General features: G+C 37.1%; 1 long non-coding RNA gene across 5 annotated transcripts in view; it reads left to right on the top strand.

Moving 5' to 3' along the window:
- Positions 1 to 25,049, top strand: part of LOC140642534 (uncharacterized) — a 37,711-nt gene extending 12,662 nt beyond the window's left edge. Inside the window, exons 2-5 of one of the 5 annotated variants that reach the window (XR_012038970.1) lie at positions 324 to 429; positions 19,121 to 19,309; positions 19,809 to 19,883; positions 24,542 to 25,049. This is a non-coding gene — a long non-coding RNA (uncharacterized lncRNA). Of the gene's footprint in view, positions 1 to 323; positions 430 to 3,344; positions 3,429 to 19,117; positions 19,310 to 19,808; positions 19,884 to 24,541 lie in introns of all 5 variants that reach the window. The other 4 variants (XR_012038971.1, XR_012038968.1, XR_012038969.1 and 1 more) reach the window with 4 other exon arrangements.
- Positions 25,050 to 26,375: the final 1,326 nt, after the last annotated feature.

Below are 26,375 nucleotides of genomic sequence, written 5' to 3'. Positions count from 1 at the left end.
ACAAGCTTTTATTCTATTTATGTCCTACAGAAGGTGGCTGCTTCCCTAAGATGCCTCCCACCAGATGGTGACTTCTCAGTTCATTTTTAACTACCTGCAAAATCATGGCACTTGGCTCTGACCTCATTTCATTTTAGAATTCACCTTTGTTTCAGCACTACATCACTATAGCTTCTGATTTCCATCTGGGCAAAAAAATTCCTCAAAAGGCGAGAGGTCAAAGTCATGGGCAAACACATATGCACATGAATATATTTACTTTTATAAACAACTTTCTCTTCATAATCCATCTGTAATAACGGGCAACTGATTTCTTGTTTCAGATCAGGTTTCCCCTCTCTACATACATAATTACAGTTATCTCTATTGACTCAAGAATTGAAGGCCGATTTTAAATTATTCTAAAGAAAACCTAATGATGAAGACCTTGTAAGTTCTTTCTATATAATGCATTGTAAAATTGGTCCAATAGATTGGATTATCTATATCAATCCTCATTCCCCAAATTTCCCTTTGTTAGCATTCATGACTAAGAGTTGACAGCACAATTATTTATTAAGCCTCTAAGAAAATCAGGGTAAGGAGTCACTAGGGAGCTAAGCCACCACTCTAATCAATTTCTTTGTTTTGCCTGAATTTATGACCATACGTTGCCCCCTTAAAATGAGCCTGGAGCAGATATCTTTTTCTTTTCTTTCTTTCTTTTCCTTTTAAAGTAAGCTCTCCTCCCAACATGGGGTTTCAACTCATACCTCAGAGACCATGAGTCACGTGCTCTGCTGACTAAGTCAGCCAGGTGCCCCAGGAGCAGAGGTATCTTAGAAGTGGGTGCTGCTTGTAGGAAAAGGTATACAGCCTGTAGAAGGATCAGGATATGCTCATCACTACTTTTGGGAAAATAACTTAAAATAAGCAAAAAAATGGGCTATTTTGTTATTTTCTTGGATGCAATTTAGCAAGTGATGTTTTGGAGAAATGACAGTGATATACTGCTCTGCCATCAAATATAAATTCATCTCAACTGTTTTCATCTTTCTTTCTCACGGTGAATTGATTATTGTACTGAGTACAGTAAATAGGTAACTGGGGAAAGGTGATATGTATATATGAAAAATAATATTAGCTAAAAAGAAATAATGAAAATACGGCATATATTCATAAATAATGATAATCACTCTCAGCATTGTATGGAGAACTTTTTGTGCTATGCACTTTTTAAAATTTCAGATTTTATAGTGCTGAAAATTACAGCTATTACTTCAAAAAAAGTGAAGTTGGAAAGAACATTTGAGAATAATTAGTCCAGCATCGTAATTTTACATATGGGCAAACTAACGCCCATAAGGAATGTGTGACTTTCCCAAGAACACACAGCTAACTTATGGTGGAAGAGCATACCCATGATCTCATATCTTCTGATCCTTAGTTTTGGATTGTTCCCATTCCCATGCACACCATACAGATAATTGCTTTAATAATAAAAATGAATTCACGCACATAGTTAACATTATACTAAAAATGTAGTCCTCCATCTTAGACACACATTACAGTTATTTGGAGAGGAGTGCCTGGGTGGCTCAGTGAGTTGAGTGTTGGACTCTTGATTTCAGCTCAGGTCGTGATCTCAGGGTTGTGAGATTGGGCTCCATGCTCAGCATGCAGTCTGCTTGAGATTCTCTTTCTTTCTCTCCCTCTGCCTCTCTCCCTGCTTATGCTCTCTCTCTCTCTCTCTCAAATGAGTAAATAAATAAAACCTTAAAAAAATGATCTGGAGAGCTGTTGAAACTACCAACACCAGACTGTATCCATATCAATTATATCACAACGTCTGAGGATGGGATCCAGGCATCACTAATTTTCAAGGCTCCTCAGGTGACTGCAATGAGCAGCCAAGTTTGAGGATCACTGTATAAAAATAATTATAATAATTATAGTGAAAAGCAGTTGTCTTTTACCTAGCTCCTTCTAATTCCCTACTTTACTTTCTATAGTATATAGAAGAGTTTGACTAATATATTGAAACTGTACCAGGGACTGACTGAAAATAAATGCAAAGGGTAGATAGGTTTTTATTGATGTTGACCATTTAGTGGATTGGTTGCCCTTTTAAAAATTGATTTTATTAATCCCTTATATATTATGGGCAATAATAATAGCTCTCAGCTAACCCAAGAAAGCAGATTTTATTATCTCAATTTTATAGATGAAGAATCTTGAGGTCCAATAGGGTTAAGTAACTTGCCTAAGGTCAGAATACTAGAATGTGATGTAGCTAGTATTTGAATCTATGCAATCTCATTCCTGAGCCTGTGTTCTTAAATACCACCTATCCTGGCTTTATTTGCCTTTTATATATGTTGCAAATACCTTCTCCATTTTTCATTTGTCATCTTAACTTTGTGGTTGGCATCTTTCACTGTGTAGACATTTAAAATCTTTACGTAGTCACATTTTCAATATTTAAAAAAACATTACTCAGTCTTGTTTCATACTAAGAAAGGCTTAGTATAGAGAGTAATAGAAATATTCTTCTACTGAGCACACTGTCCATGAGGAGCACTAGGTTATGTACAGATTGTTGAATCACTATATTGTACACCTGAAACTAATATAACACTCTATGTTAACTGCACTTAAATTAAAAAAATTCTCTTGCTGTATTTTATTCTGAAGTTTTAGCTTTCATTTTTAACTTTATGATAATTAATCTTGAATCTTATACTGTGGGTGTCTATGGCCTGAGGTAGGGATCTAATTTTATTTTTCCTCCAAATAGCTAGCCAATTGTTCCAAAAATATGTCCCTTCCTTAGTGAGTTGACTTGCCACCTTGATATAGCTGATGTTCAGAAATTAACCACGATGATACACAGTATACCAATTAGTGTTTTATTCTAATTAAGAATTCTTTTAAAAATGTAACCCTGGGGATCCCTGGGTGGCGCAGCGGTTTGGCGCCTGCCTTTGGCCCAGGGCGCGATCCTGGAGACCCAGGATCAAATCCCACGTCGGGCTCCCGGTGCATGGAGCCTGCTTCTCCCTCTGCCTGTGTCTCTGCCTCTCTCTCTCTCACTGTGTGCCTATCATAAAAAAAAAAATAAAAAAAAAAAATTTAAAAATGTAACCCTGGAAGGAATACCAATTAGAAACATTAGAGTGTAAATTAGTTATTTAATGTTGGGTTCTTAATACTCAGCTTCCATAAATGTATCCAAGAACAGAAATTTTGGCTCTGGAGGTCAAGTCTTCTTAGGGAGGAAGATGATGAAAGAAGAAATGTTGATTTTTAATTTAGGGTGTGGATGGAAGAAACTATTGCCTTCTTCACAATTTGGTCTTTTATAGGAAAAATTCTCACATTTTTGATGACAGCAATTGAAGAACACTTGGCACTAATTGAAGTAATGAAGATTATCACCTGACTTTTTAGTAAGCAAATCCTTCCAAATTTTTGTAATATCCCCCAGCTTTGGACCAATGGAAAAACCATCAAACAAAACAACCATAAGGATAAATAGTTCAATGAAGACAATTTCCCTGGAAATGTGAAATTAAGATGGGTTCTGCAGGGAGAAATGCCAAATCTTGTCATTTACTCCAGGACAACAGCATACATGTGTATCCGTGGTTTTTCTGTATAGAGTAGCAGGAAATCTATATGCACTTATTGAATAATTTCCCCCCATTTCACTATATGTGTGCTCTAAACGATTAATGTCCTTACTTGCCTTCACAATGGTTCAGTGTGATCTAACACAGAGTCAACCATCTGTCTGTGTTTTCTTCCATTTGCAACATTTGTTCTTCCTGCTGATTTGACTGCTTCTTTTCTCTGCTGTCTGATTCAGACAGAGCAAGCTGTTCCAGAAATGTACTTGTTAGCCAAAAGTGAGTCCCTTGGACTACAGAAATATAAAATTCACCTCAGCTAACAACATTTAAGAAAACCACTGTTTTGTTTTTTAAGCATATTGTCTGGCAAGCATTCCAAGTTCTTAACGATGACATTTTTTTAACCTGTTGACAAAAATCAAATACATATAAACCTAAAACCATGCTTGGAAGAAATAGTTTTCTTTGGACATGGCCCTGAGGGTCACTAGCGTCCCATTTCAGTAAAGGTTCAACAGTCCTTCTTGAGACATGTTATCTCAGGGCATCCTACTGAAATCACTTACTTTCCTCTTAAGTACATTCTTTAGTTCTCTCAATGTGAGTCTTTTTAGTGGTAAATCCTCTCATGTTGTTTTTTTGTGTTTTTTTTTTTGATAGTATATTTCATTTTTATTTTCAGAAGATCATTTCAATTATATATTTTGCTCTCTTCTGGATCCCATTATCATTAAGATATTAGCTGCCAGTTTAACTTCCTTGTGGGGAATCTATCTTTTCTATCTGGTTGTTTTTAAGATCTTCTTCCTGTCTTTGTTGTTCTGCAGCTTCACTCTATGTGTTTATGAGGGTTTTTTTTTTTTTTAATTTTATACAGCTTGGGATTTATTGGGCTTCCTGAAAGTGACATCTGATGTCGTTCATCAATTTTAGAAAATTCTTAACCATTATTTCTTCATGTGTTGCTTTTCCTTATTTGAATAACCTCTTCCAGAAATTCTAATTAGCCCTTCTCACTCTATAGTTTATGTTTACAAAACTCTCTTTAATGTTTCACACCTGTTTGTATCTCTGAGCTGAAATCTGAATTTTTTTTCAGTTCTATAATCTCATTATTTATTCTAATCGGCTGTATCTAATATGCTTTTTAACCCTTTGGTTGAGCTTTAAATTTTATTCATTACATTTTCACTTTTAGAATTTCAGTGTGGTTGATTTTCAGGTCTTCCTGACTAGTTCCTGTTGTCTTTTCCTCGTTGTTCATGTATTTCAATCCTTTTTATATTTGTACAAACACATCAAGTATAGTTATTTTGTATTTTTGTCTGATAATTACAATATAAGAAGTTTGTCAGGGTCTGGTTATCTGGTATATTATTTGCTTTCACTGCTGGTGGATTGCCTCCTTTTGTGTTTGTGACTTTTAAATTACTATTAAATAATACTTAGAATTCTATCTGTAGAAATTTTAGCCAGCAAAAAAAGCCTACTCCTCCAGGGAGTGTTTGTGTTTTCTTTTCCAGGGGCCTAGAAACACAGCACACCAATTCCACTTAAATTTCAACATTCCATTGGAATACATTTAGGCTCCAAACTCCTGTGAAGGGCCACAATATTGTGGAAAGACTTTTTTTTTTTTTAAACTACCCAGAGCGAATTCTGAAACCAATCATTGTACTATCAGCAGGGTTAGGTTTCTTTCTTAAACAATTTCATTCTTGGGCAGCCTGGGTGGCTCAGTGGTTTAGCACAGCCTTCAGTCCAGGGCGTGATTCTGGAGACCCAGGATCAAGTCCTGCATCAGGCACCTTGCATGGAGCCTGCTTCTCCCTCTGCCTGTCTCTCTCTCTCTCTCTCACTCTCTGTGTCTCTCTTGAATAAATAAATAAAATCTTAAAAACATTTTTTTTCATTCTTGCCCTGGATTGTAGGCCTTGCAAGTTTCCAATTTTATACAGTGTGATCTCTGACCTACTCAAGACTGCTCCTACATACTCTCTGCATAGTAGTTCTAAGCCACCATGACTCATATAGTTGGCTAAGAATTTGATGACTTCAAGGTTCACATATCTTCCTAATCTTGTGTTCCTTGCTTAAGTCTGTCTTCAGTAGATTTCCATTACTTCGTTGCAGATTCACTCAATAATTTTAAATGAATTATCTTTAATTTTAGAGAACAGGTTTAGCTCTTCTGTGGCAGGAAGGTTTTAAGACCTCTAATCCACCGTATTGCCATACCTCTGACATTTTTATTTCTCTTTCACTTTTAAAGGATAATTTCAGTAAATACAGAATTGCTTCTAGGTTGATTTTTTTCTTTCAACACATTAAATATTCCACTCCACCCTCTTCTTGCTTGCAGTTTCTAATAAGAAGCCTGCTAAAATTCCTCTATAAGGTTCCCCACCCTCCCACCCCCATGCTTCTTTCAAGATTTTTTCTTTGCCTTTGATATTCTGAAATTGAAACTGAAATTTAAATATGAAATGCCTAGGTGTAGGATTTTGTTTGTTTGTTTTTATTTTTGTATCACTACTGCTTAAGTGTTCTCTGAGTTTACTGGATCTGTTGTTTAGTATCTGCCGTTAATTTAGGAAAATTATTGGTTATTATTGCTTCAAATATTTCTTTTGCTCTATTTTCTCTTTCTGGTGTTAAAATGATAGATAAGTTAGACCTTTTGCTATTGTCCTCAGTTCTTAGATGTTCTGTTCTGTTTTGTTTATTCTTTTTACTCTTTGCTTTTTTCAGTTTGGAAAGTTTCTATGGCCCTATCTTCAAGTTTATTGATTCTTTTCCTAGCCATGTTGAGTCCACTGAAGGCATTCTTTATTTCTATTACTGTATTTTAAAAATTTTTATCATTTCTTGTGATTCTTTCTGAAAGTTCCCATTTTTCTGCTTTATGTTATACATCTATTCTTGCATGCTGTCCACCTTTTCCATTAGAGTCCCTAACATATACTTTAAGTTTCCTATCTTATAATTCAAACATCTGTGGTATATGTAAGTCTGGTTCTGACAGTTGCTTTGTCTTTTCAGACTGTGCTTTGTCTTGCCTTTTAGCATACCTTGTAATTTTATGTTAAAAGCTAGATATGTTGTATTGGGTAATTGCAACTTAGGCAGACAGGTTTTTAGAGAGAGATCGTATGTTACTCTGGCTAAGAGATGTGCTGTTTAATGTTCAAATTCTCTAGTACTGTTATATTTGGTCTCTCTCTGAGGAGGTATCAGTCTGTGTAGACTTTTTCAACCATGATCTATTATTATTATACTAGAGCATTACTGGTATGGTGGTAAAGTGTGTGGGAGGAGGAGCATTTTATAATCACCTAACTGAGTCTCAGTCTTTTACCGGGCCTATGTCTTGGGGATTGTGGCCCTCACAAGTGTTTTCTATCCCTTCTTCAGTTGAATAGCTTTTACCCCATATTCCCTACTCTCTAACTGCAATGTTTTGTCTATTTCCTTAGTACCTTGTTCTCTGTTGAATAAGGTTTTTGTTTGTTTTTTCCCTCATGTAAGACAGGAAGGTAAAAGGGGTCTGGAGTGAGGAGGAATTCCCTTTCCTCTCCTGGGATAAATTTGCAAAATTGTGCTTTGGCAACAATTTTTTTCCTGGAGAGTAGGATTTCTTTATAGAGAAGATTCTGGGTATGGTTTGCAACAGTTACTTTTCCCACCCTCACTGACCCCTTGCCAAATCCAAGGAGGAATTTTTGTGGGATCCTCACCATGAACACTTGATGGGGTTCCCGGACAGAGAACCCATGAAAGCATAGAAGCCCCTCAAGACTGCAGTTCCTAGGGGTTTTTCACTCTCGTACTTGACAAGTTCATACTTGACCTTTGGCAATTTGTCAGAATTGCTATTTAAGTGTTCCTACCGGTTTATGTCTCCAGTGGTTCCTGCCTCAGGTAGGCAGATTTTTTTTTTTTTAAGATTTATTTCTGTATTTATTTGAGAGGGAGACAAGGAGAGAACACAGCAGGGAGGAGAGGGAGAAGTAGACCTCCCACAGAGTAGGGAGCCCCATGTGGGCCTTTATCTTGGTACCCTGGGATCATGATCTGAGCTGAAGGCAAAAGCTTAACCAACTGAGCCATTCAGGCACCCCTAAGGTAGGCAGATCTTTATTGTGCCTTCTCTCTGGTACCTGCCTTTCCAGATTTCGATTATTGATTTGCAATGAGGCATCAGTTCTCAGGTAGACCTAAAAAAAAGTCATTGATTTTTCAGTTTGTCCAGATATTTCTTGTTGTAAGAATGGCAGTGACAACTTCCAAATTCTTCACATGTCAGAGCTAAAATTTCACTATTGGGGTGCCTGGGTGGCTCAGTTAGTAAACTAACCAACTTTTGATTTTGGCCCAGGTCATGATCTCAGGGTGGTAGGATTAAGTCCCACATTGGGCTCTGAACTCAACAGGAGGTCTGCTTGTCCTTCTCCCTCTGCTCCTTTCCCCCTTCACTCACACATGTGCATGCTCTCCCTGTCTCATAAAGAAATACATACATACATACATACATAAAATCTTAAAAAATAAAGTTTCACTAATGAGGCACCTGCCTGGCTCAGTGGGTAGAGCATGCGACTCTTGATCTCAGGGTAATAAATTCAAGCCCCATATTGGGTGTAGAGCTCGCTAAAAACAAAACAAGTTTCACTATTGAACGTAAATGTGAATTAAAAGTTCACATTTTTATTGTAGTTTGGGTACTCTCCTTTCAAAGAAAAGAAACAAACATTGGCTAACTTACATAAAAAAAAAATTGTGGGGCACTTGGGTGGCTCAGTTAAGTGTCCAACTCTTGATTTCAGCTCAGGTCATGATCTCAGGGTCATGAGATTGAGCCCTAAGCTGGGTTCCATGCTAGGCTGCCTCTATGCTAGGCATCTGCTTAAGATTCTCTTTCCTTATCCCTCTGCCTCTACCTCCTCTCCTACTTGAGTGCTCTCCCACTCAAAACATTTTTTTAAAAGAAAGGTATTCGTCAGACGGATATTGAAAACCAAAACAGTTCTGGGCCATTAATTAGTAAGAACTATGGGGAAAGTCGATGGAGGGAAGATGGTGGGGGATGGGCTAAATGGGTGAAGGGTATTCAGGAAGGCATTTGTGAGGAGTACTGGGTATTATATGTAAATGGTGAATCACTAAATTCTACACCTGGAGCCAATTTTACCATATATGCTAACTAACTTGGATTTAAATAAAATCTTGAAATTTAAAAAAAGAGGAACTATACGGCAAATTTTATCAGCAACACTTTGGTTAGGATACCTCCACTGAGGGGAGTGAATTTTAACTACTATCAGGACCTTAATTAGTATATTCAAGATTCAAATTTCAGGAATTTAGAGAAGGTTGCAGAATTTTCTCAAATCCTTACACAAAAGTAGTGCAAGCAACTAGAGAGCAAAACTAGTTGGAGAGCGTTTTTTGTTGTTGTTGTTGTTGTTTTTGTTTTAAGATTTTATTTATTCATGAGAAACACAGAGAGAGGCAGAGACACAGGCAGAGGGAGAAGCAGGCTCCCTGCGGGGACCCTGACGTGGGACTCTATCGCGGGACCCCAGGATCATGCCCTGGGCCGAAGGCAGGAGCCAAACCATTGAGCCATCCAGGGATCCCCCTGGAGAGCATTTTTAACAGAACTAGATGATCAGATGTCCTCCCAGACCTCCAAACACCAGTATCTCCAGGTATGTGTGTTATCACTGCCTTGGTAGAAGAAACCTAGGGGAAGCAATAGAGCTAAGAACAGTATAATACCTGAACAGCCAATAGGTATTCCAGGCAATTGCAGTGGATTGATTTGAGAGCAGCAGCTGCAACTGGGCAGAGTTTTGCCCAGCCCAGTAGATGATAAGGCATGAGGTAAGGACTGTGGGAACAGCCTATCTCCAATTCTCAAGATTAACGTATCAGAGTTCTCTTGCAATACTGAGCCACACACTGAAAGAGAAACTTCGGAGAGTAACCTAAGTTTTAAGAATAGTGGCAAGAGGGCAAGATTCAGAAAATAATGGGAGGGGGAGAGAGTCAGGTAATTTTAGAAGTAAACCTCCCAGTTTGTTAAACGCTATGTGATAAAACAGAAAGAGCTTTATGTAGAGGCACCCGGGTAGTGCAATTGATTAAACGTCTGACACTTGGTTTCGGCTGGGGTTGTGATCTGGGGGTCCTGGGATCAAGCCCCGCTTTGGGCTCCATGCTCATGCAGTATCTGTTTGGGACTCTCCTTCTACCTTTACCTCTGCTAAATGCCACCGCCTCCCCCCATGCTCACTCTCTGTGTGTCAAATACATAAGTCTTAAAAAAAAAAAAAAGAGCTTTATGTAGTTAGACAAGCTATCTGCAATAACCTTCCTTCTTACAGTTTGAGAAAATTAAATTTATGTAAAATTGAATAGAAAAGAACCATAGTCAAATCCCTTACAAAGTTACTGTTAGACAAAGAAGAATAAGGACAGATAACTTCCTTGTAGACAATAAAATCAAGGAAAACACATACAAAAATCAGATCAGAACTGTAATATTCTATTTCAAAACAAGCTAAAAGACATTAAGAAAATAATAAAAGCATGAAAAAAACAACATAAATCAGAATCAGAAAAACTCAGAAATGAGGTGACAAAAACACACAAATTAAAAACAAAAGAAAATATAATTTTAGAAATAAAAGTAACTTAAAAGAAACATAAACATTAATAAATATACGAAATCTTTCTTTAACAGAAAAAGAAGTAAAAAGGATGCAAATTTTGAAAAGGAAGAAATGAAAAAAGAGAAAGAAAATTAGAAAAAAAAAAAAAACAAATGTTAAAGACAGGAAAAGAAAATCCAATACGTAAACCTTATGTGGTCCAACAATCTATACTGTATAATATATTGTATCATAGAGCATAGACATATAAAATGTGGGGAAAATTGGCACAGCAGAAACATTTTAAACTGTACTTATACTAATTGGTATTAGTATTGTTATTCTGAGACTAATGTGCATGTATGTGGGATAAAACAAATGAAGAAATATGGGATATTATGACCTGTGTTCTTGAGAAATGGGACTCAGTAAGGAAGAACCTCTGGTTTCCATAGTTTCTCTATTTTATTTTATTTTATTTTATTTTATTATTTTATTTTATATTTTATTTTATTTTTTGTCATAAGTGTACTCTTTAATTCCCATCTATTCACCCCCCACGCCCCCCATTCTCCTGCCTCCTGGTAACCATCAGTTTATTCTCTATAATTAAGTCTGTTTCTTGATTTGTCTCTCTCTCACTCTTTCCCCCCTTTTCTTATTTCTTTTGTTTCTTAAATTCTGCATGAGTGAAATCATATGGTATTTGTCTTTCTCTGACTGATTTATTTCTCTTACCATTATACTCTCTAGCTCAAATTGTTGCAAATGACAAGATTTCATTCTTTTTTATAGCTGAATAATATTATATATAACATACATTATAGTAATGCACATATATGTAACATACATATATATCACATCACTATACTAAATATATAGTAATACTATATGTTATATATGTATCTATATCACATCTTTTTTTTTAAGATTTTATTAATTTATTCATGAGAGACAGACAGACAGAGAGAGAGAGAGATGCAGAGATATAGGAAGAGGGAGAAGTAGGCTCCATGCAGAGAGCCTGATGTGGGACTCCATCCTGGGACTCCAGGATCACGCCCTGAGCTGAAGGCAGACGCTTAACCGCTGAGCCACCCAGGTGTCCCTTAGCACATCTTCTTTATCCATTCATCTATTGATGGACACTTGGGCTGCTCCCACAGTTTGGGTATTGTAAATAAAGCTGCAATAAACAGGGGGGTGCATGAATCCCTTTGAATTAGTGTTTTTGTATTTGGGGGTTAAATACCCAGTAGTGCAATTACTGGAGTGTAGAGTCCTTCTATTTTTAGTTTTTTGAGGAAACTCCATCCTGTCTTCCAGAGTGGCTGCACCACTTTGCATTCCCATCAACAGTGCAAGAGGGTTCCTTTTTCTCCAAATCCTCACCAACACCTGTTGTTCTTGCGTTTTTTAATTTTAACCATTCTGACAGTTGTAAAGTGATGTAGCCTCGTAGTTTTGGTTTGCATTTCTCTGATGATGAGTGATGTTGAATACCTTTTCATGTGTTTGTTGGCCATCTGGATGTCTTCATTGGAGAAATGTCTTTTCATGTCTTTTGCCCATTTTTATTTAGATTATTTGTGTTTTGGTTGTTAAGTAGTATAAGTTCTTTAATATTTTGGATACTTTATATATTTTGGATACTAACCCTTTATATGTCATTTGTAAATATCCTTTCCCATTCCATAGGTTGTCCTTTAGCTTTGTTGATTGTTTCCTTTGCATGCATAAATTTTTTATTTTGATGTAGTCCCAATAGTTTGTCTTTACTTTTATTTCGCTTGCCTCAGGAGATGTATCTAGAAAAATGTTGCTATGGGCAATGTCAAAGAAATTACTATCCCTAGTATCTTCTAGGATTTTTATGGCTTTGGGTCTCACATTTAGGTTTTAATCCATCTTGAGTTTGGTTTTGGGAAAAATGAAAGAAAGTGGTCCAGTTTCATTCTTTTGTATGTAGTTGTCCAATATTCCCAATACCATTTGTTGAGAATACTGTCTTTTTCTCATTGTATATTCATTCCTCTTTTGTCAAAGATTAATTGACCTTGTAATTATGGGTTTATTTCTGGATATTCTGTTCTGTTCTGTTCTATTCTATTCTATTGATTTATGTGTCTATTTTAATGCCAGTACTATACTATTTTAATTACTTCTACTTTGTAATATAACTTGAAATCTGGAATTGTGATACCTCTAGTTTTGTTTTTCTTTTTCAAGATTCCTTTGTCTATTCAAGGCCTTATGTGGTTCCATACAAATTTTTGAATTGTTTGTTTTAGTTCTGTGAAAAATACTGTTGGTATTTTGATAGGGATTGCATTAAATCTGTAGATTGCCTTTGTAGTATAGACATTTTAACAATACTTGTTCTTCCAACCTGTGAGCATGACTGTCTTTCCATTTATTTGTATTGTCTTGAATTTCTTTCATCAGTATTTTATAGTTCTCAGAGTGCATGTCTTTTCACCTCTTGGTTAAGTTTATTACTATATATTTTTTCTGGTGCAATTGTAAATGGAATTATTTTCTTAATTTCACTTTCTGCTGCTTCATTATTAATGTATAGATATGTAACAGATTTCTGTACATTCTTTTTTTTATCCTACCATAGTTTCTTTTGAGAAATTATCTGTCAAAAAAAAAAAAAGAAAAGAAAAATTATCTGTCATTTGTATCATTGTTCTATGTTACATGTCTTTTCGTTTCTGAGTGCTTTAAGATTTTCTCTTTAATTCTGTTTGTCAGTAATTTGGCTATGATGTACCTAGTTGGGGATTTCTGTGTATTTATGATACCTGATCCACCTGCTGGCATGATGTACTTCACACTTTCTTGGGAAGTTTTCACCTGTTATGTCCTCTATTTACTCTCTTCTTCCTCTTTTCATGACTCCAATTATATGTATGTTAGATCACTTGATATCTTCTCACAGTTCTACTAAGGGTCTACTTATGTTCTTTATTTTCCCCCCTTTCTACTGTTTAGATGGGGTCATTTCTATTGAAAGTTCACTTAACTGACTCCTTCACTTCACTTAAACTTTTTTCTGTCAGTTTTATCTGAAATTATCTTTTTTTTTTTTTTTTGTCTTCATTTTTGGAGCAGACTGTTAGCATCCCTCTACTTACTCTGCCTTTTACTTAATTCATCATGACTAAATTTTAATAGCTGTTTTAAAATCCTTATCTATTAATTCCAACATTTAGTCCAGTCAGGCTTGGTTTCTAGTGATTATTTTTTCAGTATGTTTATAGGCCATATTTTTCTGTTTCTTTTTATGTTAATACCTTTTTTTATTATGTACTAGACATTATAGGGACACTGAATATTATCTCTGAAAAATGTTAGATTTTTGGCAGAAGTTGAATTGCCTAGATACAAACTCAGAACTCTGTCTTCCTCGGATGGACAGTGGCTGATATGTTCTAAATACCCTCATCCTTTTAACTCTTGCTTTCTACTGGGTGCTTTAGTTCCCTATTTCATAGTGTAGTTCTGGGGTCATCCAAAGACTTGGATGGAATTTTTATGCAGATTTTCAGACTCCCTTATTCTCAGAGCATTCCCTTTACTTCCAGCCATTGTGTTAGCTCTACTCTTTGTCTTATGATTCCTGCCACTAAGACTGCAGCTGGCTACTTGACTTCTAGCTACCCCATGCTCCACAGACTGGGAATTTCCCTCAGGCAAAAGCCACAAAGTACATTTCCCTAATTTCAAGAATTAACATCCCTTTAGTTTTTGTTTCCTCTTCATTGTTTCCCAGAGCCTTCAACTATTTTTAAAAATATTTTATATTATTATTTTATATTATTACTATTTTTAAGGATTTTATTTGTTTATTTATTGATTTTTAAATTAAGGGAAGAACTTTCTTTTTTAAGATTATTTATTTATTTATTTATTCATAGAGACACACACACAAAGAGAGAGAGAGAGAGAGAGAGAGAGGCAGAGACATAGGCAGAGGGAGAAGCAGGCACCATGCAGAGTCTGACGTGGGACTCGATCACAGGACTCCAGAATCATGCCCTGAGCCAAAGGCAGATGCTCAACCATTGAGTCACTCAGGCATCCCTATTTTATTTTTAATAGTATGTCCAGATTTTTAACTTATAATCTCAAGGAGGGTTAGTCTGATATATGCTACTCTGTTATTACTGGAAGCAAAACTCTTTCTAGGAATCTTTTCTACTGTGTGTGTTTGAAAGCAAAGAGTGCTAATAGCAGTGAGTACATCTACCCCAGGTTTTGATTTTAAATACCACTCTCCACATTTATACCAGTTCTGGGGTGTTTCTGCCAAAAATGTACGATGTGAATCTAATTATAAGAAAAGATTGGAGACACAACTTGATGAGAACCCTGGAAGTGACCTGAATTTATCAATCTACATAATTCCAAAAGTGGGACTGAGTGGGATCGTATGAACTGTGTGAATGCTGCAGATTTTCCCAGCTGAGCTTTTTACTATGCTTTCTGCAAGGAGTAACTCAATTGGGGTGACTGGCTGGCTTAATCAGTAGAACATGTGACTCTTGATCTTAGGGCTCTGTGAGTTTGAGCTCACATATCAGTTTCAGCTCATATAAAAAGGTATCAAGTTGGGTGTAGAGATTACAAAGAATAACTCAAAATGAAAACAAAACACTAAACCATAAAATATATATTTCATACACTGAAAATTAAATACGTATCTTCTTTCTGGGAAACAAAATAGTCATTTGGAACATATTCCTTTGTTTCTTTATTTTTCTTGCCTCTCTATGTTGGTTTCTATACAACAGATGAAATAACCACTTCTGGTCTTGAAGAAGTAGCCTTGTTCAGGAGATAAAACTTTTTGTTTCAGCCCTGCTCCAGCTCTTGTTCACCTCTCAAACTTCTGTGCTTGTCCAAGTATCCTATTATATTTTGATTAACTCCTAGTAGCTGAGGATGTTCTACTAACTGTCAGCATATTAAGGAAAAGGGCTCAGCACCTAGATTTAGGCTGACTGGAAGCCAGGCCCTCAGATAGCAGCTTTTATTTTTTTTATTTTATTTTTTTAAAGATTTATTTTTATTTATTTATGATAGACATAGAGAGAGAGAGAGGCAGAGACACAGGCAGAGGGAGAAGTAGGCTCCATGCCGGGAGTCCGATGCGGGACTCGATCCCGGGTCTCCAGGATCACGCCCTGGGCCAAAGGCAGGTGCGAAACCGCTGAGCCACCCAGGGATCCCCAAATAGCAGTTTTTAAAAGCATGTTATTATATATTGTTCCAAGAGGCCACAAGTACAAGCCCCACTGGCCACCAGAGCCAGATGATCTGTAAGTATCCTTTGGGTGGCAATCACAAAACTTAAGGTTTTGGATGAGTGTATGAACTTATTTCTGGGAGATACTGGCAAGCTAGAGGAAGGCAGAGGAAAAGTGCCAAGATGGCATCTACAGCCTACATTCCTTGAGAGCAGCTGTGTAGGCCATTAAATGTGTGCCAAAACTGAAGCTTGTTCCTCATTTCAAAGCCCCAGAACAAGCAAAGTGGCCTCTTCACAGAAAGACTGGGGAGTGTGCCTCTATCTGCTGTCTGTGCCATGCCTTGGAAGTGGTAGCCTGCCAAGAACTGTACATCTATTGCTACAATCCTGTGCAACCCAAGGGTGCAAACCCCTCTGATCACCAAGACCAGGAAATCAAAGGGGGCAAGCTTGGGCATCAGCTGCAAAAAAGAGGCTCCAGAGGCTTTCCCCAAAGAGACTGGCATTATGGAACATAAAGATTGTGCCTGACCAGTGAGGTCTTTGGAAAGACTATAGTAGTTTACTTGATAAAGAGTTCAAATAATGGTCATAAAGATGCTTGCTGAGTTGGGGAGAAGAATGAATGAACACAATGAGAACTTCAGAAAGATGAAAAATAAAAGAAGATACCAAATAGAAGTCATAGAGCTGAAGAATACAGTAACTGAACTAAAAACATACACTGGAGGGGTTCAGCAGCAGACTAGATGAAACAGAAGAAAGGATCAGTCAACTTGAAGACAGGGCAATGGAACTGACCCAATCAGAGCAGCAAAAAATAAAAAGAATGAAAAAAAAAAAATGAAGATAGTTTAAGGGACTTGTGCCACAACATTGAACAAACTAACAATTGCATTTTAGTACTCCCAGAAGGAGAAGAGAGTGAGAAGGGGCAGGAGTCTCATTCAAAGAGATAATGGCTAAAAACTTTTCTAACTTGGGGAAGGAAACAGAAACCCAGATCCAGGAAGCCCAGAGAATTCTAAATAAGATGAACTCAAGGGCACCTGAGTGGCTCAGTCATTTAAACATTCAACTCTTGATTTTGGCTCAGGACATGATCTCAGGGTCATGAGATTGAGCCTCATGTCAGGCTCTATGCTGGATGTGGAGCCTGCCTAAGATTCTCCCTTTCCCTCTTCCCTTCCCTCCTAACCCCCTCCCCCCACCACCTACGCACATGTGTGTACTCTCTCTCTTTCTTAAAAACAAAACAAATAAAAAATACCAAAACAGATGAACTCAAAGAGACCCACATTTAAGACACATTTCAGATCTTCTTCAATTCATGATAGGGTTACATCCCAATAAACCCATTGTGAATTGAAAATACTGTAAGTCAGGGGTACCTGGGTGGCTCAGTCAGTTAAGTGTCTGCCTTCGGCTCAGGTCAAGATCCCAGGTCCTGGGATCGAGCCCTACATTAGGCTCCCTGCTTTTCCCTCTCCTCCCCTCTCATGCTGTCTCTTGCTATCTCTGTCACTATTTCTGTTTCTGTCTCTCATAAATAAATAAATAAATAAATAAATAAATAAAGTCTTTTAATAAAAGGAAAATATTGTAAGTCAAAAATGCATATAATACACCCAACCTACCAAACATCATAGTTTAACTTAGCCTACCTTAAATGTGCTCAGAACACTTGCATTAGTCTACAGTTGGGGAAAATCATCTAAAACAAACCTATTTTCTAATAAAATGTTGAATATCTCATGTAATTTATTTAATACTGTAATGAAAATGAAAAACTGAATGGTTGCTTGGGTATAGAATGGTTATAAGTGTATCAGTTCTTTATCCTTGCAATCGCATGGCTGTCTGGGAGTTACAATTCACTGTCATTGCACAGCATCATGAGAGAGTATTGTATTACATATTTCCCACTAGCCTGAGAAAAGATCAAAATTCAAAATTTAAAGTACAGATTCACAACATTGTAAATACATATTGTGTGTTCAGTAGAAATGTGTATTACTTTCACACCATTGTATGTTGAACCATTGTAAGTCAAGACCATCTATATAATTAAAGTGTCTAAATTTAAAGACAAGGAAAGAATACTAAAGGTAGTAAGAGAAAAACAACTTTCCATGTATAAGGGTACCTCCCTAAGAGTGCCAGCAGATTTTTCAGCATAAACTTTACAGGCCAGAGGTGAGTGACACGATATATTCAAAGTGCTAAAAGAAAAAAAGAAAACCTACAGTCAGTAAAACTCTACTCAGAGAAGTTATCATTCAGAATTAAAGGAGAATAAAGAGTTTTCCAAAAAAAAAAAAAAAAAAGGGTTTTCCAGGTAAACAAAAGCTAAAGGAGTTCACCATTAAATTAGTCTTAGAAGAAATGTTAAAGTGACTTCTTTCAGCTGAAAAGAAAGGGTGCTAATTAGTAACAAGAGCTCATATGAAAGAAGAAATATCACTGGAAAAGTAAACATTTAGTAAAGGTAGTGGATTAGTTACATAAGTAACTAATATAGTATAAAGATAGTATAAAGATTACTAGACAAAAGTAATCAAAATAACTATGATCAAATTAATTAAGAGATACACAACAAGATGTAAAATGTGAAATCATAAACATAAAACATGCATGTATGTATGGAGTGTAAAAATGTTGAGCTCTAGAATAGAGTCAAATTAAGTTATCAACTCAGAATAAACTCTTATTAGTTGTTATAGTAACCTCATAGTAACCACAAGGCAAAAACCTATAGCAAATACACAAAAAGATAAAGAGAAAGGAATACAGGCCTACCACTAAAGAAGGTTATCAATTTACAAAGGAAGAGAGTGAGAGAAAAAAGGAACAGAGAAGAACTACAAAAGCAGCTACAAAAACAATTGACAGAATGGCAATAAGCACATATCTGTTGATCATAACTTTAAATGTAAATGGACTAAATTCTCCAATCAAAAGACATAGAGTGGCTGAGTGGATTAAAAAAATAATACCCGTTTATATGCAGCCTATCAGGACACACTTCAGATATAAGGATGCAAACATACTAAAAGTAAAGGGATGGAAAAAAATATTCCATGCAAATGAAAATCAAAAGAAAGCTGAGTAGCTCCATTTATATTAGACAAGATAGACTTTAAAACAAAGACTGTAATAAGACACAAGGAAGGGCATTAAGTAATGATAGAAGATTGAATCTGGATGGCATCCTTGAGAGACTGCCTCAAGGATGTCTATGATTATCTACATTCATGTATAAAATATTTAGTGACTATACAAATGGTCAATAAGCACTTGAGAAGAAGCTCAGCATCGTTAACTGCTTGAGAAATGCAGATTAACCCTACTTCATGCCTACTAGCATGGCTAACATAAAATAAGTAATAATAAGCATTAGTGAGGATATGGAGGAATTAGAACTTTTATTCATTAGTGGGATTGTAAAATGGTTCAACCACTTTGCAAAAATAGTTTGACAGTTCTTCAATATGTTACAGAGAGTTACCATATGACCCAGAAATTCCACCCCTTGGCATATACCCATGAGAGTATGTATGTCCACATAAAGCCTTACATATTATTGTTCACAGCAGCATTTTTATAATAGCCAAAAAGTGGAAGCAATCCAAATGTTCATCACCTGATGAATGGATAAACAAAATACAATGTATTCATATAATGGAACACTATTCAGCCATAAAAAGGAATGAAGTGCTGATAATGGGCTACAACATGGATGAAGCTTGAAAATACTACGCCAAGTTAAAAAAAAAAAAAAAAAGGTGAGAAATGACTACACATTATATATGATTCTCTTTATATAAATGTCCAGAATAGGCAGATCTATAGATATGTAAAATAGATTAGTAGCTTCTAGAGGTCCTGGGGAGGATTGCTAATAGGTGAAGAAGTTTTTGAGATGATAAAAATGTTATAAAATTATATAGTGGAGATGGTTACACAACTCTGTGAATATAGTAAAAACAAATCGTATACCTTAAAAGGGCGAATTTTATGTTATGTGAATTATTTCTCAATAGTGCTGTTATAAAAGGTATTTTTTGTGCCGGAAACTCTTCTGAGTGCTAGGAATAATGTAGTGAAGACATCAAAAACCCTGCTCTCAAAATACATGTATCTGCTGAGTCTAAGTTTGTGCCCCTAACAGACTGCACATAGGTTGTGGTCCTACCACTTTTTGCAATGGAAAAATTTGGCAGAATAATATCACCCCCCATAGTAATTTTCACTTTACCCTTGTCTGTATCTTTTTCCACCAAGAATATATAAAAAAGAAACTGTAAAGGAAGTAAAAGAGGAGAATGAACTGTCACAGTCTACAAGAATTGCGAGAAGGTAAGAATGAAAAAAGTTACCAGATGTTTCAGAAAGGTCAAGAAACATATCCCTTGGATTTGGCATTTAGGAGGTCTATGGAGATCTCTAGTACAGTTTCAGTGGAATCAGTGAGAAGAGAGGCATTTTGTAATTGTTGCACATAGCACAGTGCCTGATATATAGTAGTTGCTAAAGGTAATATTTGTTCGATTGAGAATAAGTGTGTTGTGAGAAAATAAAGACTGTGCTTACCTAAAGTCCTCATGAGAAGGGAAAACGGATAAGGGGTAGAATTTGAGGGAATATGAGTTAAAGGAGTTTATTTCTAGTACAAGAGAAATTGATTTAGTCTGAGAACACGTTGTTAGTAGAGAACAGAAGTTGGTATGTAGTAAAAGAGAAAAGGTAATAAGTCTGGAATTGGTGAGAGGCTTCCTCTCAGATTAAATTAGGGTTTTGTAGATACAGGTATATGTGCAGAGAAGGGTAAGAGTTTAGGGAAATAATATCCGATGGCTTCAAGTTTATTAATCAGGAAGTGAAATCGTCTGCAAAAAGTAAGGGTGAATAGTAGGGAACCAAAAAGGGGGCTTGAAAAGAGCAGCGAAGATTTGGAAACAGACGAAAAGAATGGAAATATAAATTTGCCAAGCACAAGTAGAAGGATTGCCAGGGCATATTAGAACTCAATTTAAGAATAATTCAGATTATAAGTAATACTTAATATTTTTTCTTTTTCTTTTTCTTTTTTTTAAAAGATTTTATTTATTTATTCATGTGGGACACAGAGAGATAGGCAGAGACACAGGCAGAGGGAGAAGCTGCCTCCCATGGGGAGCCAGCTGCAGGACTCCATCTCAGGACCCCGGGGAATCAAACCCCGAGCCAAAGGCAGATGCTCAACCAGTATTTTTTTCTTTCTTTCTTTCTTTCTTTCTTTCTTTCTTTCTTTCTTTCTTTCTTTCTTTCTTTCTTTCTTTCTTTCTTTCTTTCTTTCTTTCTTTCTTCTTTCTTCCTTCCTTCCTTCCTTCCTTCCTTCCTTCCTTCCTTCCTTCCTTCTTTCTTTCTTTCTTTCTTTCTTTCTTTCTTTCTTTTCTTTTAAGATGTTATTTATTTATTCATGAGAGACAGACAGAGAGAGAGAGGCAGAGATGTAGGCAGAGGGAGACATAGGCTCCATGCAGGGAGCCCGATGTGGGACTCGATCCTGGGACTGCAGGATCAGGCCCTGAGCCAAAGGCAGACGCTCAACCGCTGAGCCACCCAGGTGTCCCGTATTTTTTTTCTTTAATGAAATTGTGAAACATAACTTGTGTTAACTCAGATATCATCTTTGTCCTCTTGTGCCACCTAAGACATGGATGAGCCTGACTTTCCATCATTATCCTCTGGATGGTAGCTGTTCAAAATTAAGATGTATATGTATTCCCTGAAGTCTTGTGATCTCATAATCTTTTCTGGTTTGGAGCTCCTACTTCCATTTACTTAGTCTAGTTTATAGTTCATGCACCTTTCTGCTCATGTTGCCTTTTTCTGTCACGTTAACCCAGTTGTGAATTTTGGTCTTCATCCCAATGGCCACTGAAAACACTCACAGAGGCCGAGATACTCACATAGGCAGAGCTGCCTTTGCTAAAGGTGGTAATATGCAGAGATTCTTATATCACAGTAACAAAAAACAACTCAACTTGATGTCAGCCTCCTGTACTTTTCTTACTCTTCTTACTTTTCTGTCCTCTATTCTAGGGAAGAAACCTCAGTTCCTCCCACTCCTAAATGGAGAGTCATTTAGCTCAGTATCTCTCCTACTGCCAAAGTCAGATTGAGATACATCTTGGCCTATGCAAAGCCAATAAAACGCTCAACTAAACAAATGGGCCTTTTTTAGAAATCTTTTTGCATCGCTTACATAAGTCTCTGGCCAATGTCATTTTTTTATTCTTCTTTTTTCAGAATTCATCATTAAAAATGTTGTTTTCCTTGTAAAAGATAAGGCCACTAGGCAAAATAATTCTTATCTGAACTAAAGAGAAACTTAGATGCTGCCCCTCACTCTTGTACCAAAAAGAATTCCAGTGAGAGGCAGGTCACATAGTTTTTTATACTCCTAAGTTTTAAAAACTCTTCAGTATAACTCTTTTTTTGGGGGAGGGGGAGCATATAGGAAGAGAGAATCTTAAGCAGGCTCTAGCCCCAGTGAGGGGCTCTCTGCAGGACTCCTTGGGGCTCTTTGCCTGGCCATGATATGGGGCACCACCTGGGGCTGGATCTCACAACCCTGAGATGACCTAAGTCAAAATCAAGAATCAGGCACCTAATCAACTGAGCCACCCGGGCGCCCCATTTTTGTATAGCTCTTACTGTGTATAAAACATTCCAAGCGTTCAAAACAGACCATGTTTTTCATTAAGGCACCAAAGTCACATACTTTCTTCAGTATTTTAATTTAAACTGTGATATCATTGATGAGGTCTCCTATCGACCATCATGGTACAATCATCATATATAAAAATTCCTATGTCAGGTTTTTTACCAAGAGAAAAAAAATAAAAATTTACTTTGTTAACAGCTAGACCTCATTTTTCTTAGTTTAGCAGAGCTTTCCTCTGAAATAGCCAACAAGGTCCCATCTCTCTTCCTGAGGGTGGTTTGTTGAGCTCTGTGTGGAGAATCACGAAGACAGGGTTTATGTCATTAGACCCACCAGTAGCTGTTTATGTCAGCCAAGTGCAATGACTGAGCCTAATTGTTCATTAATTGCTCCCTTACAGAGAGAATAAAGAAGAAAAAGGGAATGTTTGAGAACAGTTGAGAAATGTAAAGAAAAATCTTCCTTATTAGACATGCAAGCAGTGAAATGGCCCAATGAGTTCAAGATAATGCTCTATCTTGAGGTTTTTTTTTCTTTCTTGAGGGGTTTTGAAGGGACCAATCAGTGCTAAGGAAGGTGACAAGAATATAATCACATGCTGTCCTCACCAGCGAGATGGTACCTAACATACCAAGAAGAATAAAGAGGAATTTAACAGGAGGATGAGAAGGAGCCTGTTATTTGAGCAAACCAATGTCCTTATTTCTAAGGAAAACACCCTCCCAGGATAAACACAGCAGGCTTTTCAGATTCAGAATGGTTCAGCTGTTACATTAATGCAATTGTAGCTTAATGAGAAGGATTTCATGCTGTGACTACAAAATGTGACTGGAAATCATTACAATAGCATTAATAACAGTAAGATAATAAAATGTCCAGGGCATGGATAGTCTTTAAAAAAGTCATTACTAACAGCAGTAACTCACTGCTGTAATATGGCATTGTAAGGAAGAGGGAACATAGGGAGGTCACCAGTTAGCTGAGCAACAGAAACCTAGATGGAGGAGTTCCTGGGTTTCGTGGAGAAAGGGGAGGAGATTGGCGAGAATACCAGATGAAGAAAACTGGAAAGACTGCTGGCTAGGCAGGCTAGACCCCAGTGGTCACATGTAAAAGAACATCTTAGCTGATACTCTGTGTGTTATTCTGACTCTGGTGTTGTATTTCTTTTTGGACATTAAAAAATTGTAAAATCAATAATCAGATTTTTTTCTAGGAACTTCTGAAGAGTTAGAGAAACCTTCAGAAATAGAAGACTGGAATTGGGAACTTAAAGCAACAACAACAAAATGGACAGAATATTGATTGGGCTGGAGACGTGTGCAAGCCATTATTCACAATTGAACCATGGATAGTAATAACTGTAACCACCATTTATTGAGTACTTGTTCTATACCAAGTACTGTATTATGTACTTTACAAATAGAACCTCTTTTAATTTACATAATAAGCAACATGACTGGTTTCTCATGTTTACGAATGAAGGAAATGGAGGTCAGTTAGATGCATTCTAAAGACTAGAATCTGTGACATAAATGGGGAGCCCCAAGCAGGCATACGTGTAAGGAAAAACTTAGTAAACTCTGAGACCAGGGATGACGAGATGGTGATATCTACTTTGTGCTTTACAGCAGTGATTCATACTCGGGCCAGACTTGGGATATTGGTGGAGAAATAATTATCAGAATCTTGTCCTCACCTTGCTACCTTTTCAAGCACTACTCACCAGTTGCTGATATTACTATGCTAAACAAATGAAAAGAATCTCAAATCTCATGGAGCGTACATTGGAGTGTGGGAGACAGACCATAAATAAGTAAAGATTAAAGTAATTTCAGATAGTGATATTGCTATGGAGAAAATGTGAAGATGAAATTTAATTAGGGTGGTTTGCCTGTGGAGGCAAATTTGAGCTTATTCTCAAATAATGTGAATAGGTCAGCCATCCAAAACTGGCAGGAAAGCATTCCAGATAAACAAAGTAAATATTTGGGAAATGATCTAATTGTTAAATATGGATGTCTTAGACTATTTAAAATTGCCAGTATTTTGTTAAATAAAAAGAGCTTCAGTTTGTCTTAATGTTTCCCCGAGCTCTTTTACCATTTAGATACTCAGTGGTCCCCTCTGCTTCTAAGATCCCACTATATATACGGTTGGTGGCCTCTTGTATGGAGGCCTCTTGTGGCCTTTTCGGCTTCTGTCCCAGCATCTAAAGGAGAAAGGCATTTTTCTAGCTGTAGTAATTGTTTATAAAGACATCTGCACTGATTCCTCCCATCTGTGTACGAATGTTTCTTTACAGCAGTGACTGACTTACTCCTCTCAAGAGATAAAAGTCTTTCTCTGTAACCTTGAATCTGGCTGGCCTTGTGATGTGCTTTGCCAATAGAATGCAGTTGAAGTGATATTGTTGGGCTTGTGAGTCGTAACCTTCAAGATCTTCTGGTCTCATCCTCTTGGTACATGGCCATCCATGTAAAAACATCCCAGCAAGCTTGCTCCTCAAGCATAAGACACCACACGGAGAAAGTGGCCCATCCAAAGCATCACCAACTACCAGACTTTTGAGCAAGGTCAGCTTTGATCACGCGTCTCCAATGGCCTCACCACGCCAGCGACTGACCATCAGCAGAAAGAGTGCGATTAGCAGAAGAACCACCCCACTGAACCCACCTCAAATTTCTGAGCCACAGAATTATGAGCAAATAAAATGGTCGTCATTTTGAGCCATTGAGTTTGTTGTGCAGCAATAGATCATTAGGAAAGTAGCGAGGCTCCAGATTTTTCTTCTGGGCTTCATGTCATCTTGCTCTGACCTGAGTTGTTGGCTGAATGTTCCTTCAAGAGATCTCTTGAAAGGTGCCAGAACACATTGTACTAAGCTTTCAGGCCTTTTTTAAGTTACATCAATTCAAAATAATTCAAATTATTTTAAGTATGTTTACCAGCAGAAAGATGAATTCTACTTTTTTGGTACTCTTCACTTATTATTCTGAACTAACAGACATATGACACTGCTAAACCTGAACAGATGGATTCAGAGTCCTTTCTCACTGTTCCAAACTTTTGTTTTTCTTTCTTTCTTTGAGAGCACATGCTCTCAATTCCCCGTCTAGGAAATTTTTATAAATTGTGCCACTCACCAAGTATAGGTATGTAGTGTCCTGAGCACTAGCATCTTGACTACTAATCGTCTGTTGATTCCTGGTGTGTCAAGTACCTACCATTACTAATCAAGGGAGCAATTTTGATTCGGGATGTTATAAAGATATAATTGAGAACAATGGAGCTCACATTAATGAAGGAATCGAGCATAGTCCTACATACTATGCAGCTCTGGCCTTAATTACTGCTTCCACCCCACTAAGATTTGGACGGATATGAAAACACTGGTTATGACACGTCTTTATGCTTTTCCAGGGTTATGGCTGCATTTATTCCTTTTTGCTCCTGAACAGATGCAGGCTGAATAATTCTTCAATTATAGAAGGATGCCTGCTGCCCACCCCCACCCGCATTTAGGCACCTTCTTTTCTGTCGTTGTTACCATGGTAGTTTTATAAGAATCTATGAAGTTTGATGAGTAGTCAGTTTCTGACATGAGTGTTTACTGAAAACCCTTCCTCTGCTACTCATAATTCCACCGTTCTACAGTTACTTTGTGTATCATCTAATCGATATCCCTTTTCTACTTTCCCATCAGCATCAACTGTGGTGAACATTATCCATTTGCTGACCCACTGGGGTTTGTTTCTCTGGTTTATCTGGAGTATACTAGTCTCTCAAATAATAGACTTATCATGTAAATACCTCAGCCAGTTCCATTTTTAACTCTAGCTTTTCTGCAGGGTGCCATATCCCTTTTAGACCACCCTCTTTCTGTTCCTAAGCATATGTTCCCTTTTATTTTTTTATTTATTTTCTTATTTTCTTTTTTTTTTTTATTTTAAGAGAGAGAGAGAGAGAGAGAGAGAGACAGGCAGAGGGAGAAGCAGGCTCTATGCAGGGAGCCCGACATGGGACTTGAACCCGGGTCTCCAGGATCATACCCTGGGCTGAAGGTGGCATTTAAACCGCCGAGCTACCTGGGCTGCCCACATATGTTCCCTTTTAGACAAGGCACTCAACTTCCTGCT

The sequence above is a fragment of the Canis lupus genome, chromosome 11 (assembly GCF_048164855.1).
Source record: "Canis lupus baileyi chromosome 11, mCanLup2.hap1, whole genome shotgun sequence".
NCBI lineage: Eukaryota > Metazoa > Chordata > Mammalia > Carnivora > Canidae > Canis > Canis lupus.
This window is presented reverse-complemented; position numbering and strand designations above follow the sequence as displayed.